Source organism: Hippocampus comes, unplaced genomic scaffold, assembly GCF_001891065.2.
Source record: "Hippocampus comes isolate QL1 unplaced genomic scaffold, H_comes_QL1_v1.1 scaffold524, whole genome shotgun sequence".
NCBI classification, from domain to species: domain Eukaryota; kingdom Metazoa; phylum Chordata; class Actinopteri; order Syngnathiformes; family Syngnathidae; genus Hippocampus; species Hippocampus comes.
Genome location: NW_017805708.1, coordinates 63,013 through 78,353, shown reverse-complemented (window position 1 = coordinate 78,353; position 15,341 = coordinate 63,013). Strand labels below are relative to the sequence as shown.

The 15,341-nt window shown below is 45.2% G+C and overlaps 1 protein-coding gene and 1 long non-coding RNA gene across 2 annotated transcripts in view; both read left to right on the top strand.

The window, feature by feature from the left end:
* The first annotated feature begins 835 nt into the window (after positions 1-835).
* On the top strand, positions 836-3,456 carry LOC109523732 (uncharacterized). Its single transcript, XR_002169828.1, has 3 exons — positions 836-1,225; positions 1,337-2,535; positions 2,706-3,456. It is a non-coding gene; the product is annotated as an uncharacterized LOC109523732 (long non-coding RNA).
* A 2,236-nt stretch (positions 3,457-5,692) lies between these two features.
* sipa1l1 (signal-induced proliferation-associated 1 like 1) overlaps positions 5,693-15,341 on the top strand; it is a 35,648-nt gene continuing 25,999 nt past the window's right edge. The window contains exon 1 of the mRNA XM_019883127.1: positions 5,693-5,970. The gene's annotated coding sequence lies outside the window, so the exon portion shown is untranslated. The remainder of the gene's footprint in view (positions 5,971-15,341) is intronic.

The window sequence follows — 15,341 nt, the reverse complement described above, 5'->3', positions numbered from 1 at the left end:
GCACGTGAGGGGTCATTTCCACCCCCCCCCCCCCCCCCAGTTCTATTTCTTCTTAAACTATATGAGACTATTTCACCTCATTCACTGAAACTGCTGGTGATGAACTTGTACGAGGTTGACAAGGGACTGTGTTCTCCAAGGGAGCGAGAAAAAAAAAAAAGCTGCGAAGCTTTTGTTCCTCGCCTCATCCGAGTTGTTCATGTTGTCAACTCGTTAAAGCGCCCGGGGTGACATTAGCATCGGCATGAATATGCAATGTGGCACTGATATGACAACTCGCTCTCTCGCACCGAGGCTGAGTGACACCCGACGCGCACTCGCGCGCACATATTGTGAACGCGCACGCTGACACGTATCACCCACGCGTGTCCACGCAGCTTCGTGCGAGTTAACCGAGTACATGGAGTGCACTATTTAATAGCCCTTGATAGATCCGCGGCAGTTCAATTCACCTGTAAGGAAACATGGCGCCTCCCTAATCCTTTGCCGTTGATTTGACAGCTTTAGTACATAAGATGACAACAGGTCAGCGATGCTCCAAGCGGAGGATTTGAAGATTTCCAACAGTTCAGTCCGGATCATGGATGCAAGCTAATATGACGAAATGAGTTTGTTTTGAATACTTGTCAGTGACTGCCTCAATTCCTATGAATAATTAACAGATGCTAGATTATCATTTCAACCGGAGCTTGTCCACAAGTCTCTGGTTCCCGAAGCAAAAACTGAGGATAAACCCCCCAGTTCCTGCCAGTAATATTGATTACACTGGTCAGAAGCACATTTTAATGATTTGATTTAAAAAGTCTTTTATTTTTTTTTGTAGTACATCGGGATTTTTATTTTTCCCAAAATAGTGTCGGGGTTTTTTTTTTTTTTGGTTTGTTTGTTTTTGCTGCCGTCGGTGTCATCTCGGTAGTCATTATTCCGTCATCAAAATCCAGGGTGGACAAAGGCTCTTGATGTTTTCCTGATGCAAAAATAACAACGCACTCAAACGAGCAAAAAAACGGCAATCTCATTTTCATGCAGAGATGTAATTAGTGTCCACAGCCTCGATTTCCCAGGAGATGACGACGGCGGGCCAACACACGCTACTAATCCTCAAATACCTGACTCACAGTTTTAATTAACTGTTGTCACATCCTGCCAACCCATCCGGACGCACTTCTGGCCCCTCCATCCAAAGAGAGCCGAAGCTTTATCGCATCATGAGGGAAAATAGACGGTACGTACACCGCACTTGGAGACTGTGGGTGGAAGTCAAACCTGAGCAACCACCGAATCCTTTTTTTGTCCATCTTTCCATGCCACCTGTACTTTGATTTCTTCTTGTCAGAAACTGGACTGAGTAGGAGGGAGCAGACCCTTGCCGTCCAACAACAACATTAAGAACACTGCAAGAAAAACACAGTGGTGCAATCGGTGTGTCTCTTCTCAAGTTGGAGGTGAGGGGCCGGGCACCAAATTGTTTGATTCGCTTTCGTGTTTGTTCAGAAACTTCCACTTGAAATGTCAATCAACAGCTTGACTCAAGCACAGGTTGATTCTTTCTCAAGAGCTGTGAGGACCACATGGTCAGGGAGAACAAAATTATCTTACCAGTGTCAGACGGGGCCAAGATGTATCGGGTGTCGTAGTATTCGAGCATTTTTATACATTTGAGTAACTGACTTACAGTATCGGCACAGCCACTTGCCGATTTTTTTTTTCTTATCACCTGCTGAGTCGCTCACGTTCTAAAATCCAACCACCCATCCATTGTCTTTACCGCCGAGTCCAGTTAAAAAAAAATCAGTTTGTGTGCCCAGCTTTTGAATCGTCATCACTTTTCTTCCCCTGAGTTTGAGCCAGATTTTGTCACACGTCGCTTGTGTCAGACGACACTCTCTGCTGACGGGCGTGCTTTATGATCATGACAAGAGCTGAGATATTTGAGATTTGCACTCAGAAGAAAGCTTGTGTTCATCAATTTGGAAAAAAAAAGGAAAAGAAGTTTCTCTCTGCCCAACAAAAAAAAAAGACCCCCAATCTGCTTTGGATGGTGAACCACTGCATCAGCAACTTGTCTTTGAGATCAAGCTCTAATCTCGCCGCCTTCTCCTCAATCGCATTAGAGTGACTGAGCGTGAGAGTGTTCTTTCACTTGAATGCAGAATGTACGCTGATGCTGCAGGGGGGAGGGGGGGTCCTATGACAGTGACTGACTCTCCCTGTGTTTGAGCTGTCATTGCAGGTGCAGGCAAGGCGGGGGGGAGGGGGGGTCAACCTGCTCAGTGCACATCATCGCACCAACCGGTCATAAAAGAAAAACAACCAGATGACGATTCTCAACATCTGTTGCATGCTCCCGTCCTGTTTTCCAACCACAGCCCCCCCCCCATCCCCCCAAATCCTGTCAGAGCGTGTCCGTATCCTGGCCAACCACTGGCTCAACCCCCATTGCCCGTTCCCCCGTCTTCCCCGCCTCATGTTGAGTTTGGAAATCCACAACAAAACACCTGGGGTGTCTCCTCAGGACAATATGTGCTACTTCTGGTGAGAAAATGTTCAATGTACTCACTTGTGATGGCTGCAACGGGGGAGGAGGAGTGGGAGAGTGTGTTCTTATACTGTATATCATAACACATGTGTGTGTGTGTGGGGGGGGGGCTATATGTGCAAGCTTGAACCTGGTCCAACTGCTAGGCCATTTTTTCTCTCTGCAGGGGGTTGTGATGTCATCCTCCCACAACGGCGCTGTGCTTTCACACCAGAGTGAGTCACATAGCTTGAGCTCTTCACCGTGTGTGTGCGGGGCACGAGAAATACTTTGAATTCCGTATATGCCTCTACCTCTTCCCCGAACGTGTCAGGGAAAAGGTGCCTCTGTACATCTCGACAGAGAGAGGCTTGAGCTTGGAAAAATTCTGACAGCCACTGAGATGTTTTGATGCCCTCACGTGGCATGTGCAGCGCCAGAGATGCACTCCGGTCCAAGTAAGTAAAAGAGTCTTAAAGGGATTCATAAGTAATGCATAGCCCAGGCTTGTAATGGACTTGGCGCAATGCCGCTCAAACCCACACGGGACTGTTTCCCGACTCGCTCCTCTTGGCCCATGAAGAAATATTTTATCCGTCCATTCAATTTCTTCAGGGTTTGTTCTCGCCATAGACCCGTGGGTGAACAGGATTCAGCGGATTTTTGGGATAGAGGCGCCCCAAACCGGTCGGCAGCCACCCAGAAGAAATATTCATATACAGTATTGTAGGAGTACGTGTTGAGTTGACCTGACTTATTGTTCAGATTTTTTTTCCAGAAATGTCAACGGTATGCAGTTCTGAGAAGATTGAAGCATCACTATTAAAAACCTTGCTGCACTTCTTCGGAATAAGCATATGCCGTGATGCGTGGCACCCATCCAGAAAGAAGCAAATGCAGCTTGCCATACTGAGGTCTGGCAAGAATTCTGAAGAGTGGCTAACACAGTCAAGGAAAAAAAAAAGCATGGAGTTAAGATAAGACATCTGTTTTATGACTAAATACATTGTGATTTTTTTTTAATTCCTTGTAACCAGCTTGAAAAAAAGAGAGAAAATAGATACTAAATAGACAAGTTGTTTTGCCTCTATATTTTAATTGGCTCCGCCCAGAGGCACTTGCAAGCATGGAATTTAATAAACACGCTCTCTCAGATGTCATCTACCCGTTGTCTCTCATTGGGCTGACATTCCGTTTCGTGGACAGCAGCCCGTGGTGGCCGACATGATGGAAAGAGCTTTGTTTGTTCCCCAAACTGTTGTTGCCAAATGTCTTTCAGTTTGAGTTAAACGTTGAGCCCCAGCCCAGAGTTTTGCTGTCTATGAATGTGCGGCCTTTTTGGGATGACGACTTTGTCATGAAGCTCAATCGTTATTTATCCTTCATTTCACAAAAAGGAAAAAAACCAAACAAAAAACAACGCACTAACTTTTACGGTTCTTCTCCAGTGTCTGCCCATCAGCCGACTGCGCGACAGTCCTCACGGTAACAATGCCACAAGATTGTAATTACACGCACGGCTAATGAGCCACACTTGTCTCCCCACTCCACAAAAAAACAAGTGCACCAAATTCCATCTCTTTCCAGAGCGCGCACTCTGTCTGCATTGCTCTCGGCAAAGCGGCGAGAAGAGGCAACGCATGTGAAAACAACTTGTCGCCTTTCTTCATGTCAATCTCCATTAGTGTTGGAGTGCCGCTTGAGTGGAGCGCAGTGAATGGGCTCTATTCTTTCCGTCCCCCCCGCCCCACTTCTAAGGGCAACACAGAGAGGAATTCCACCGCTTTGCCTCTCCGGGTTACAGCGGTCATGTCATCTAGAGGTGGTCGCCCCCGAGTCTGTGACGGCTTAATAAACATGTCTCCCGAACCAAGGCGACGCCATCACATTTGAAAAACCTCACGTTGAACCGCTGCGATGCCCAAGTGAAGAGGAGAGCATTTATTGGAGCCACGCTGGGGAAATTCAATCGGTGATGTCAACCGCTGAGCTTTGAAATGACACTTTTGCTTCGGCTTTTTATTTTTCAAGCCGCCCGTAAGGCCAACTGCATCGTTAATGTCATTCACGGACAATTTTGAGTCTTCAGTAAACCCGACGCGCATGTTTTTGGAACGTGGGAGAAACCCATGCAAGCAAGGAGAGAAAAGTGCAAGATTCGAACCCGGAACCACAGAATTGTGGTGCAGACGTGCTAACCACAAGGCCAGGCCGGAAAACTCTCGAGACCGACAGTAGCGAAAGGCATTTGCATGCTTTGAGAGACCTCCTAAGGTGGTTTGGTTGCTTTATTTAGTAGTTCTCATACAGTTAGCATCACATGAGCTAGAATGTTGTTTGAAATGAAAGAAGTAGCCCTTTTCGGGGCTGTCATCAACTAATTTGCCAGCGTAGTGCAATACACTGATGGTTTCCCTGTTGTGTCCACCTTGCTTAAACATGTATTGAATTCCATTCTGTCGCTAACCCATTTAGGCTACTTGAGCAAATAAATCCCAGAGGGGAGCAATTTTTCACCGGAGAACAATCCAAACCACCCACACAAATAAACGCCCCATGACAGAAAAGGGTGGGTAGCAGCAGTGAGACCTACAGAGCTGCAGGAACTGATGAGGATTTTTAATCATGGGAATCTTCTTTCCGTTGGCCTTATTCGATTCTTATGTAAACCTGAATACGGCATTTAAGAATAATGAATGCAGAGGTGGAAGGTTGAAATACACACACATTCATTAGTAGCAAGTAAATGGCAACGCCAATTAAATCAGAATTTAAAATGTCATCATGAATTCCTGGATTTTGATTTTAAATGCCTATTCAGTGTCCGTAAACAACAAAAAAAAAACAGCAGGTGGAATGATGAGAAAATAAACTAACTGTACCCGTCTTACACGACAGCTGCATTTCAATGTCTCCAATCCATATCAATGCATTTAAAAAGCAGGACCAAACTCAGTGATAGTGTTGAAAAACTTTATTGAACTAAATTTGCCGCTACAGGCTCCAACTGTTTCTGGAGATTAGGTTGCCACGGCAACATGCTGCCCGTCTCCGGAGCAGAAATCTTGACACTCGCCATTTTCTACGATATCGCGAGATTACACGGCACCCCTGTGAAAACCTCGCTTGTTCTCACGAGAGTCCACGTGTGGCCGGAGAGGCTGGTGACCTCATCGGTGACGAGAGGCGGAGCGAATCGCTGCAACTTTGGATGAACTTCTGATTTGAACAAACCAGAGGCGGCAGGCGCAGTGCACGACCAACAGATCCAACATTTACACACACAAAAAAAGGACTGGATCGTTTGTTTTTTTTTACTCGAAATCCTTATGTGCAATACATTTTTTTCCCTCGATGAACATCAGCGACCGACTGGCGAGAGTGTGAATTTGTTCCTTGACGATCACACAAACGAAGTGAAAGGGTGGCAATGAGGTGCTGCGAATGAAAAGGTGAGTTCACGCCGACACATCTTCTAAGCATGTTAAAACGTTTTTTTTTTACCCCCAGCCTTGCGAAAAAAAACCCCGGTCCTCTTCGTTTTGGGTTTGCTTGCACGTTTCAATTTGTTTGCGCTTCCTCGAGACCAAACTGAGCGGAAAAAGTTTAGCTGGAAGTCAAGGACGCTACTATGTGATTCTACCGAGTGATTTTCAACCTACTATCTGATGAATTGCCCGAAACATACCACCGCGTTGCATTTATATGCCTTTGATTGCGTCGGCGAAACGTACGACGCCGAAACTACGGTTCAGCGTTTGCTTTTGCAGAGACAGGAAACATTTGCAAGAGTGGCCATCAAGATAGGGCCAATTGTTCTGTCTGCAACGTAAATTGGGATGGCTTGCTGCAGCCACTCCTCCGCTTTCCTGTGTGTATGTCCATTCTTTCCCCGGGGACGATGCATCTGCCACAGGAAGATGATTTATTCATATCAGAGGGAGTCTTGTGTCGTCGCATCTTGTGTAGTGTGTTCAACGAACGTAACTCGATTGGCATTATGCGTTTGATCATTTGATCGAGTATTTGTATATGAGCGACTATTGTGATAAAAGTGCTGAGCAATGCAGTGGATGTTGGTGGCTGGTTTGAATGGAAGTACTCTGAGGCTTAAGTCTCATCAATCAAAATGGTCGACTGTGGAGGCGTTGATCAGGTTAGAATGGTGACATAACCCGTAATACAATTGATGGAGATCAATATTGAAGTGGGATCACTTTTTGGACATTGATTGAGCCATGCATTCGTGCACGGAAAGCTGTTAATGCGCGCATTTCACATCCTTGTGCCAAGACAATCCAGCCAATGACTAGAAGGACTGGCTCACTTCAAACAGATTTAAAACAGACTGAAATACTGACAGAAACTTCGTGACGGATGCCCACCTCTGTGAATGTGTTCAAATAGCGAACATTAAACGTAAATATTTTCACATCTTTAAGATTGGAAATTATTGAGTCTTTTTGCTTCTTTTTTTAAGGCCGGAGCTGGATTCGAACCCGGCACCTCTGCACTGTGAAGTCGACGTGCTAACCACTGGACTACCGGGCCGCCTTTAAACAATTAATGAATGCAATATATAAACGCTATCTCTCTCTCCATACTCTTTCCCGTGGTGCATCGCAATTGCTTCTGTTTGCCCGACACCACCACCCACAATTCCCTTCAATCGTCACGCAGCGACTTTCCTCATCTTACTTCCTTCCTGTTGAGAAGGCATGCCAGGAAAATGTCTTTGTCATCATTTCTGCCTTCTTGGATCACCCTATCTCCGCACTAACACTCGCATTTCCTCACTCTTCTTTATTTGTTAATTTTTGTCAATGTTTCAACCACCCTTACCGTATTGAACTGTGAGGGCCACCTGTTTAAGGAATGTTTTGCTCACATGAGAAATACTAAGGTTAACAAATGTTATGCTGCAAAATGATTGGCCACCTTGCTGGGAAGAATGATTCATAATTTCCTCTGATCAGGGACAGGAGGATTTTTTTTTTTTTTTGTTGATACTTTTGAGATTTTTGGAGGTTTTATTGTACTGCCAGCAATCGTGGGTTTGGGTTGGGTTGCATGCTTTAGTTTTTTTATGTTTTGCAAGAAACATTTTTGGACGCCCCAGTATTTAAGCTAATGATTTCTGAGGACGATTCTCCAATCCTCCGTAATTGTATAACGCTGACCAAAAAAAAAAAAAAAAAAAAACACCAGATAAGTGTCTCACGCTCAAATGTAAATTTGTTGACTTCAAGTAGAGTCTCACAAACCTTGTCTCGTAAGTCTGGGAAAGTGTAAGTGTGGCCATCCAACATTGATGGAAGTGTTGCTGAAATTCCCACCAACTGCTTCGCCATCTGTTCCCCAAATCCAGACCGAACTCTGAAATAGCTTTCTTGTTGTATCACTTTGTCGTTATGTCGGCTGCCCCGGGTTGGTGGAAGAGTCTCTTCTCTTGACACCTTGATGGCTACACATGTTCAGCGGTACTGGATTTTTGCACCAAAATCAGCATATGAAGTCTTTGGGGCCGCTTACAGAACATTCATTTCTGGGAAGTATACCTTTATGAAAAACACACATCTGCTATATGTTAATCATGAATATTGTAGTCAAGTGTTCGATCTGGGCTTGCATGAGAACGTCACAGAGACGGTAACGGTGCAACGGAGCTTTGTCATCGCAGTTGTGCTTTCAAAACTTTCTCCAACAAAGTTGACTTTTATGACAGCACTGCTGTTTCCAGCAGTCACTCCACTTGTCCAAGTGCTCTAAAAGAAAAAAAAAAGAGAAGTATTTTTCCAGCAGGTCCCTATAAATGGGAATGGTATGGACATCTGTTGGATGAAACGTTCCCAAAACACCAAGAAAAGTTGTTTTCATGTAATCTTACCTCACGCGAGGTAAGCGATACTCAATTGGAGACAGAAAATCCAACTCAGCGCTTCTAATTCCTCTCATTGGATTGTGCGGGTGTACCTAATGAAGTGTCTTGTAGGCGTTCACATGCAACGTGACAAAAGGCTTTTTTTTTTTGATTGAAATTTAAAATAATTCCGGTGTCATCTTCATGTTCAAAAGTAAGCAAGAAAAAGAAACAGGAGGGGAAAAGAAAATGGGGTCACAGTGCCAGCGTCTTCAACATCTGCCTCGCAGGTGGTGGAAGCAGAAACCAAAACAGGAAAGTGGCGTGCCACGATGTGGAGTGCTCACTGCAACTTGATGTTCCCTTTTGCTCATCTGAGTGGAATGGTGGGGTGGCGGGGGGGGGCAGACAGGTGATGGCCCTGCAAGGCCCAAGTTCTCATCTTAGATTTTTAATGGCTCTCAGATTGCTGTAGAAGCCAGAAAGTGGACAAAAGGCACATCGGTCACTTTGTTTGAATTGCGCTTTTCGCTGAGTCACGGGACGACAACGGCGTGCATAACGCATGTGGATGACGTCATAGGCCTCACCTAACATTCTCACGACTAACAACCAAATCAGTGCTCCCGTCAACCTTCATGTGAGCGTCATGGGCTGTACGTCCGTGTGCTCCAATCTCTCAGGTGTATATTTAACCTCGATTAAGCAGAGGCTATTGGAATATTTACTCAGCGCTGATCTGGTTAATAATTAAGAAATATACACACCAGAAACTCCAACTAAATGAGCTGTGTTCCTCACACATAAGCCTGGAAATAACACATATGCATTTCTTCAGAGAGCTTTTTAAATTCTATTATAATTTTTTTTTTTACAATCTTACAAAATCTGCACATTTTTCCCCAGTAACCGCCCAAAATAGAGTTCCAATCATGTGATCAGCAATTGGGGCTGATCCCGTAATTTTACGGTAATTGTGAAAGATCCATCTGGTTTATTTATTTATTTTTTTAATTTTCAAAAGTCTCAAAAGTCAGCTATTGAGTCAGTTATTAGAGAACATGACATTTTTAACGCAACGCCATTTCATCCAAACGGGGAGCGTCTAAAAGGGTTTGTGCTCAAATCACCCTCGCGTTGAGATTCAATGAACGAATGTTGCCAGGCAACAAGTGCAGTCCTACTTTGGGCAAGTATTGCTTGGTAACTAACACAATTTGTTTCCAAGATATCAAATCCAGCATCGCCGCAGGGGTGAGAGTGGCTGGAACTGTTTCACCAAATCACACATTTCCGCGCTATTTTTGAGCCCGTTGCGGACGTGTTGGCAGTGCTTCGCGGCGATCCTCAAGACGGTCAAGCGTGTCCCGCCTCATACTTCATTTCTACTTTGCATCGTAAGTTTAAAGGTGTTGGGTCTGTGGCGGAGCGCTGTCCTCATCCGGCAATGCACCTCTGCCCGCAAATAGCCAATGGTGGGCGAGCGGGAGGCAGGAGGGAGTAGGAGGGGTGCTGTGAACAGCGCCTGCGGAGGTGGAGCTGCGTTATGTAATATTTGATGCACCCGGCTCTGCCGTGTTATTTAGCCCATGGGTGAAGCCGTGTATGCTAAGCAAACAAATGTCTTCACCTGCGCTTGTCAGACGAAAATTTTGCATGATGAGGTCAATAAGCAGTGTCGGACAACATATTGAACTCATTTTGTCATCGCGCTATGAGAGTATAAATGAGCGGTGAATTCTAAATTCGTGCTTTTTATTACCAATGCAATTTCATTTTTTTTTTTTTTTTTGAGGGGGGGTCTAATGTAGTGATGTTTTATTGTTAACGTAACCGCGCTCTCTCTTCCAGCCACGTTGCCATGACACCACCGACATGCATCACTTGACCTTGAACTATACGCAGCCTTGTGAAGGATTCTAAATCGTGTTATCGGAATACTTTATCCTGTTTTGTTGCACTACGGCATTGCAACTAAGGTCGTGAAGTGGTGTCGAAAATCAAGTCCCAAACCGGTGTTTTGTTTCATGCGGGGAATCCCAGCACGGCCAGAATCGAGGAGTGGCTTGACCCTTTCGTTCATTGAGCTGCGGCTCAGAAAGCTTTGCAGTGGACCTTGTCTCGAAAGGCTTTTTCTCTGTTCCCCTTTGGGCCAAGCTTCACATCCGTCAAAGTGTCACAGAGCTTGCCCCCCCAACATCCTTGCAGCGTTGATTATTAACGAAACTTTGCTTCTGCTTTCTCACGGCCATTGAACATGCACTTGTCCAATCTGGGTCCTTGTCTTTTGACTGATGGCTGTCTTTGTCATTTGATGGTTCTTATCGATACAAATGTTCTCTTTTCATTGACCGCTTGCCTTGCAGAATTAGGTATGTCGATGCCCCGGGACTTTTGGTCTTGGCCCCGATGCGCAGGTTCCTTTTTAGTGTTTCTTGTCTCACGATTATGACCAGAAAGGCAGTTTTTCATCAGTGATACAAAATACTACGGGGAAACGTGTTTGTTTTTTTTTTTTTCCTTCTTTTCATATTCACCGTACAGTACATCATGAAAAGGAAATAGCGCGACTATAAATTCAACGTGTTAAATAGCGGCTCATAAAAAAGTTGGCGCCGTAAATATGATGCGGAGGAGTTTGGTTCGCTTTGAGACGGCGACGTTGTAAGCGCAGATTTATCACCGTCGTGATCGAGCCTTTTGCCACACTGTTCCCGAAAGGCGTCACACATTCCCGCTCGCCTTAACTCGAGTGAGAGAACTGCGGAGACTTGTTCGGCGCTTCGCTAGGCTCGAGAGATGGAGTCGCACTCAACGAGGGTATCGAACGTTGAGCTTTAAGGTTCCGTTCCCTCACAAATTTTCGAAAAGGAAAATCATTAAATAAATATCAACCGATTTAAAAAGTCCGGCGGAATCACGGTCGGTCCGCGCGTCTGACTGGAATCGTGCACTGAATTCATCGAAAGCAGATGGTGCAGTCGATTGAAAATCGATTTCGTGAAGCGACAGTTGCAACAGTCAAAATTTAAATCTGAAGTCGATCGCAAAGTGCAAAACGTTTGCGGGTTAGGAAGAGGCGGCGGGATGCCCGCATGGCGGTGTCTGCTTTCCTTCAACAAAGCGACCATAATAACAGATGGCGTGCATCTTATTTGTGTCCGAGAGGCAAAGCAAATTGTCTCCTTCCAGTGACAAAGTCTCACCACAAGCAAAACTTGAATAGATAGTTTGAGCGCCATTACTGTTCAAGCGTTCACCCATTAAAATCTTTTTTTTTTACTGGCTGCCCGCTGATGTGAACAAAGTCAATTTTTAATCTTTTGAAGTCAAGCTTGATTCGCCTTCCTCACCTTCCTCTCTCCGTCTTTTGAGAATTTCAATTCTTTGTATGATTTATAAGGGGGGAAAAAAAAAGATCTGATATTTCGCTCCAGCTTCCTTGTACAAAATCATCCCCCCCTTTGCGGCGATGCCCCCCCCCCCCCCGCTAACACAGACTCGCTCACATTTCATCTCCTAGTTGTGAGAGAGAGCAAAACGAAGGCTTTCTGTCCCCTTGATAGAGGAATGGCAAAAAAAAAAAAAAAGACTTTGTAGAGCATAAGAGATCCTCGGCTAAGACAATCACGCTAGTTTTAAGAATAGAGCAAAAAGAGAAGACGGGTGGCCAAAGACAAAACTGCTTATGTGGGCTCACAGAGACTTTCAAATGATTTTCCAATGGATTCTGCAGATTAGGTGCATTAAGACTTTCCCGAGATTCTCTCTACTTGCTGGTTCACCCTTTAAAGTGGCCCCCTTTGATCAGAATGACCTGCAAATGTCATCGAGTTACATTTAAGACCCTGCAGTGTATTCTCCCAAAAAAGCTAACAAGGTCAAAATGACATCAACACTGCTCGCGTAGCCTCCTGTTTGGAACGTAGTTGAAGTATTTTGTGCTGGATTTAAGCATTATTGGTCCTTGTCATGTAATATTGAAACGACCCGATTCATTCTTTGCCCATTTGCTACCATCAACACGTGCTCGGACCTCCGAATGAAACGTTTCTCACTGTCTGGAAGCTTCTTTCCATTCACTGTATCTCCTTTTATGAACCTTTGGCAACCTTGACAGCCTCCTTTGAGATTGCGGGAGCAAATCAGCGTTGACATCACTCGTAAGGGCTAATCACAAATGCGTTGTCATGTCACGTGGCCTTTCGCCACGAAAATATGCCATTCCGGAGCGCCGCCGCCAAGCCGGACCGTATTATGCTGTATGTGTACATTGCACTTTCCAACAATACCGAACTAATTCAATGACATCATTGCTGTGGCCAAAATACATGATCGCTTTCACAATCCAGATCATGTCTTCGGATAGAAGTGACGGCCGCCGCCAAGCTCGAACGATTCAGTTTGCAAGTCACTCGATGCATTCGTGAAGACAATTGTGTCGCGTGGTTTTGAAAAACCGGTAAGCTGCGCTTCGTCCGCCGTCGCCGTTTTGATATGACCGGACGGCCAGCTTTTCTAATGACCGGACTTGATGCCAAATGCCATCCGCAAAATACATACGGAGGCTCCAGAAGGAATTCTCCATGGAGTGTTTTCAGTAGCTGACAAAGGAGAGAAAACCTTCCCATGCATTTTGTGTCCTGCCAAACATCTGGACACTATCTGTTTTATGACCTGCAACTTGAGCGTGAGCTTGACTCTCACTCTCATTCTGCCCGGGCATGATTTGTATTGTCAAGATGTCTTACCAGAAGTCAAGCCAGGGAGCTCATACTTTTTAATCAAAGCCTTTAAAAAACAAAAAATGTGAGCCAAAGTCTTTTTACTATGAATTACCTGTTCCCGCTATGAGCTGTATTGCAGAAAAAAAACACACACACACACACACACACTCCACATTGTTTTGCGCAAAGTTTTGTCGAGCAGCATCGGCGAAGAACTCATTTGATGGCGCAGTTGTCGCCTCGCGTGTTGATTCGCCAATCAATCCATTCAAATGGATTCGGGGAGACAAAGGCCTTGACTGAGTGGCACTCTGGTTTGAATTTTCATTCCCCTTTTGTTGCCGTTTGACACTGGCTTTCAGTCAAACGGTACACGTTGTTCACTTCCGCGTGGAAGGAATTTCTCCAATTGTTTATCTTGGCTCTGGTTTATCGCGTCACACAAAGCACGCGATTAAACTGCGGCGTGCGAGTTGTTTTCTACTCGTTTATTTGCGTGCTGCAAAATCTTTTAGCCGGGACGCCCCATTCCGTCCCGTCGCTGAGACGTTGAAGCTGTAAAACGTCAATCATATGATTGCTTCACTTTTGCAGACCATCAGATTTCTAAATTCTTTTGCCCGGTCCAAACGATGGCCTTCCAGCTCTTGTGCCGCTTTGCTCTCGTCTGCTCTCTGAACCTCCCAATCCAGTTGGTGTCATCTGCCAGCCCTCATTAAAGTCTTACGGTTTTCCTTGCTTTGATGCCGACTCTTGCGGTTGAAAAGTGAAGCTGGCGTAATCAAGCCTCTTAATGCGTACCTGTTGCTTTTTTTTTTTTTTTTTTTTTCCCCCTTTCCCAGGCTTGAGTGACCAACCGCATCAAAGTTCAATGCCAGCGAGAGATTGTTAGCCTTCTTCCGTTACCGGCAATGCACTGTGGATGGTACGAATGGGACTACATTTTTGTTCTCAATTAAGAGCAATCTATCTCTGGACGTGCCGTTGCCAGCCGACTTTCACCTTGAGAAGGTTGCTCGTGTCTGTCAGCAAGTATCAGTAGGCTAGTTGCTTTGCTGTAGTTAGATTGTTGATTTAAATGCAAGTTTTTTTTTGTTTTTTTTCTGCGACTCGGGGCCCATTTGCTTTTATGAGTGCTTTATTTTTTTATTTGGCAAAAAAACAAAAAACACACTTAACCTGTACAGCTTGGATTTGTCCTTTCATTAACCAGGTCGTTTTGGACAGTGGCCTGTTTTCGGGGCAGCTGTGTTCCAAGCTTGCGTCGAATTAGAGGGTTCCCCTTGAGTGGCATGAATGTCCCATTAGCGAGCCTCATTAGGCCCGATGCCAGCACGCAGAGACGGCCAAGGGGTAGTTACGTGTGGAGTTGGTCGACGGGGGGGTGCAGACTGCATCAGGTGCAAAAGATATGCAGGTGTTAAGCCAACTCGCAGCTTCCTCTGCTAGGCCTCCCGCACAATTCCTTGAGATCCAACACAAGCCCCTCACGGGAATATAAACGCGCCGTTGGCATTGAGACGGTCGGAGACGTTGGTCATGATCCGAGTTGACTGAAATGGGCTCAAATTGTTGCTGTCATGAAATCTTCATGAATTGGTAGCAGCAGGTGCCAGGTGAAAATAAGCTCACTCCTGCGAATGGTAAAAACCCCCAAAAGCCCTCGACCTTGTGTGATATTATGCATGATGCCATGTTCACATATCTGAAAATGCCTTTTAAAAAAAGGTGCCTCATGGTGAGTAATATATGTTGTAATTTTTTTTTTCAATTACAATTTCTTGTGCCCATTTTCTTTTGTGCTTATTCATAGAATTTTTTTTTTCCTCACTCGGTGATAGACACGCCCCTCTCTCCTTTCTCTTTGTGGGCTTTCGGGTCAATTGTTGTGATGGTGCTGAAAAAGTGGGCGGTCCTTGTCCATGAGATGGAGAAAACAGCATGTTTTGTTCAGATAAATGCTGTTCTTCACCCTCAAAGTATTTTTTGTCCCCCCCCCCCCTCTCCTCTCTGGTTTCTATTCTCTTATCTCTCACCTCCTCCTCCTCCTCCTCCAGCCAGCAATGCTGCACTACTTTCCTCCCACGCTCCCATCGACAGATAGAAACAGACATGACTGTTTTGCTACAAGTATGTAAGAGAGGTGGGGGAGACATTCAATGGTGGATAATGGAGAGGCCAGGCAACGGCGCGGCAGGGAAGAAAGACGAATTTCATACTATTGATCATGGACATT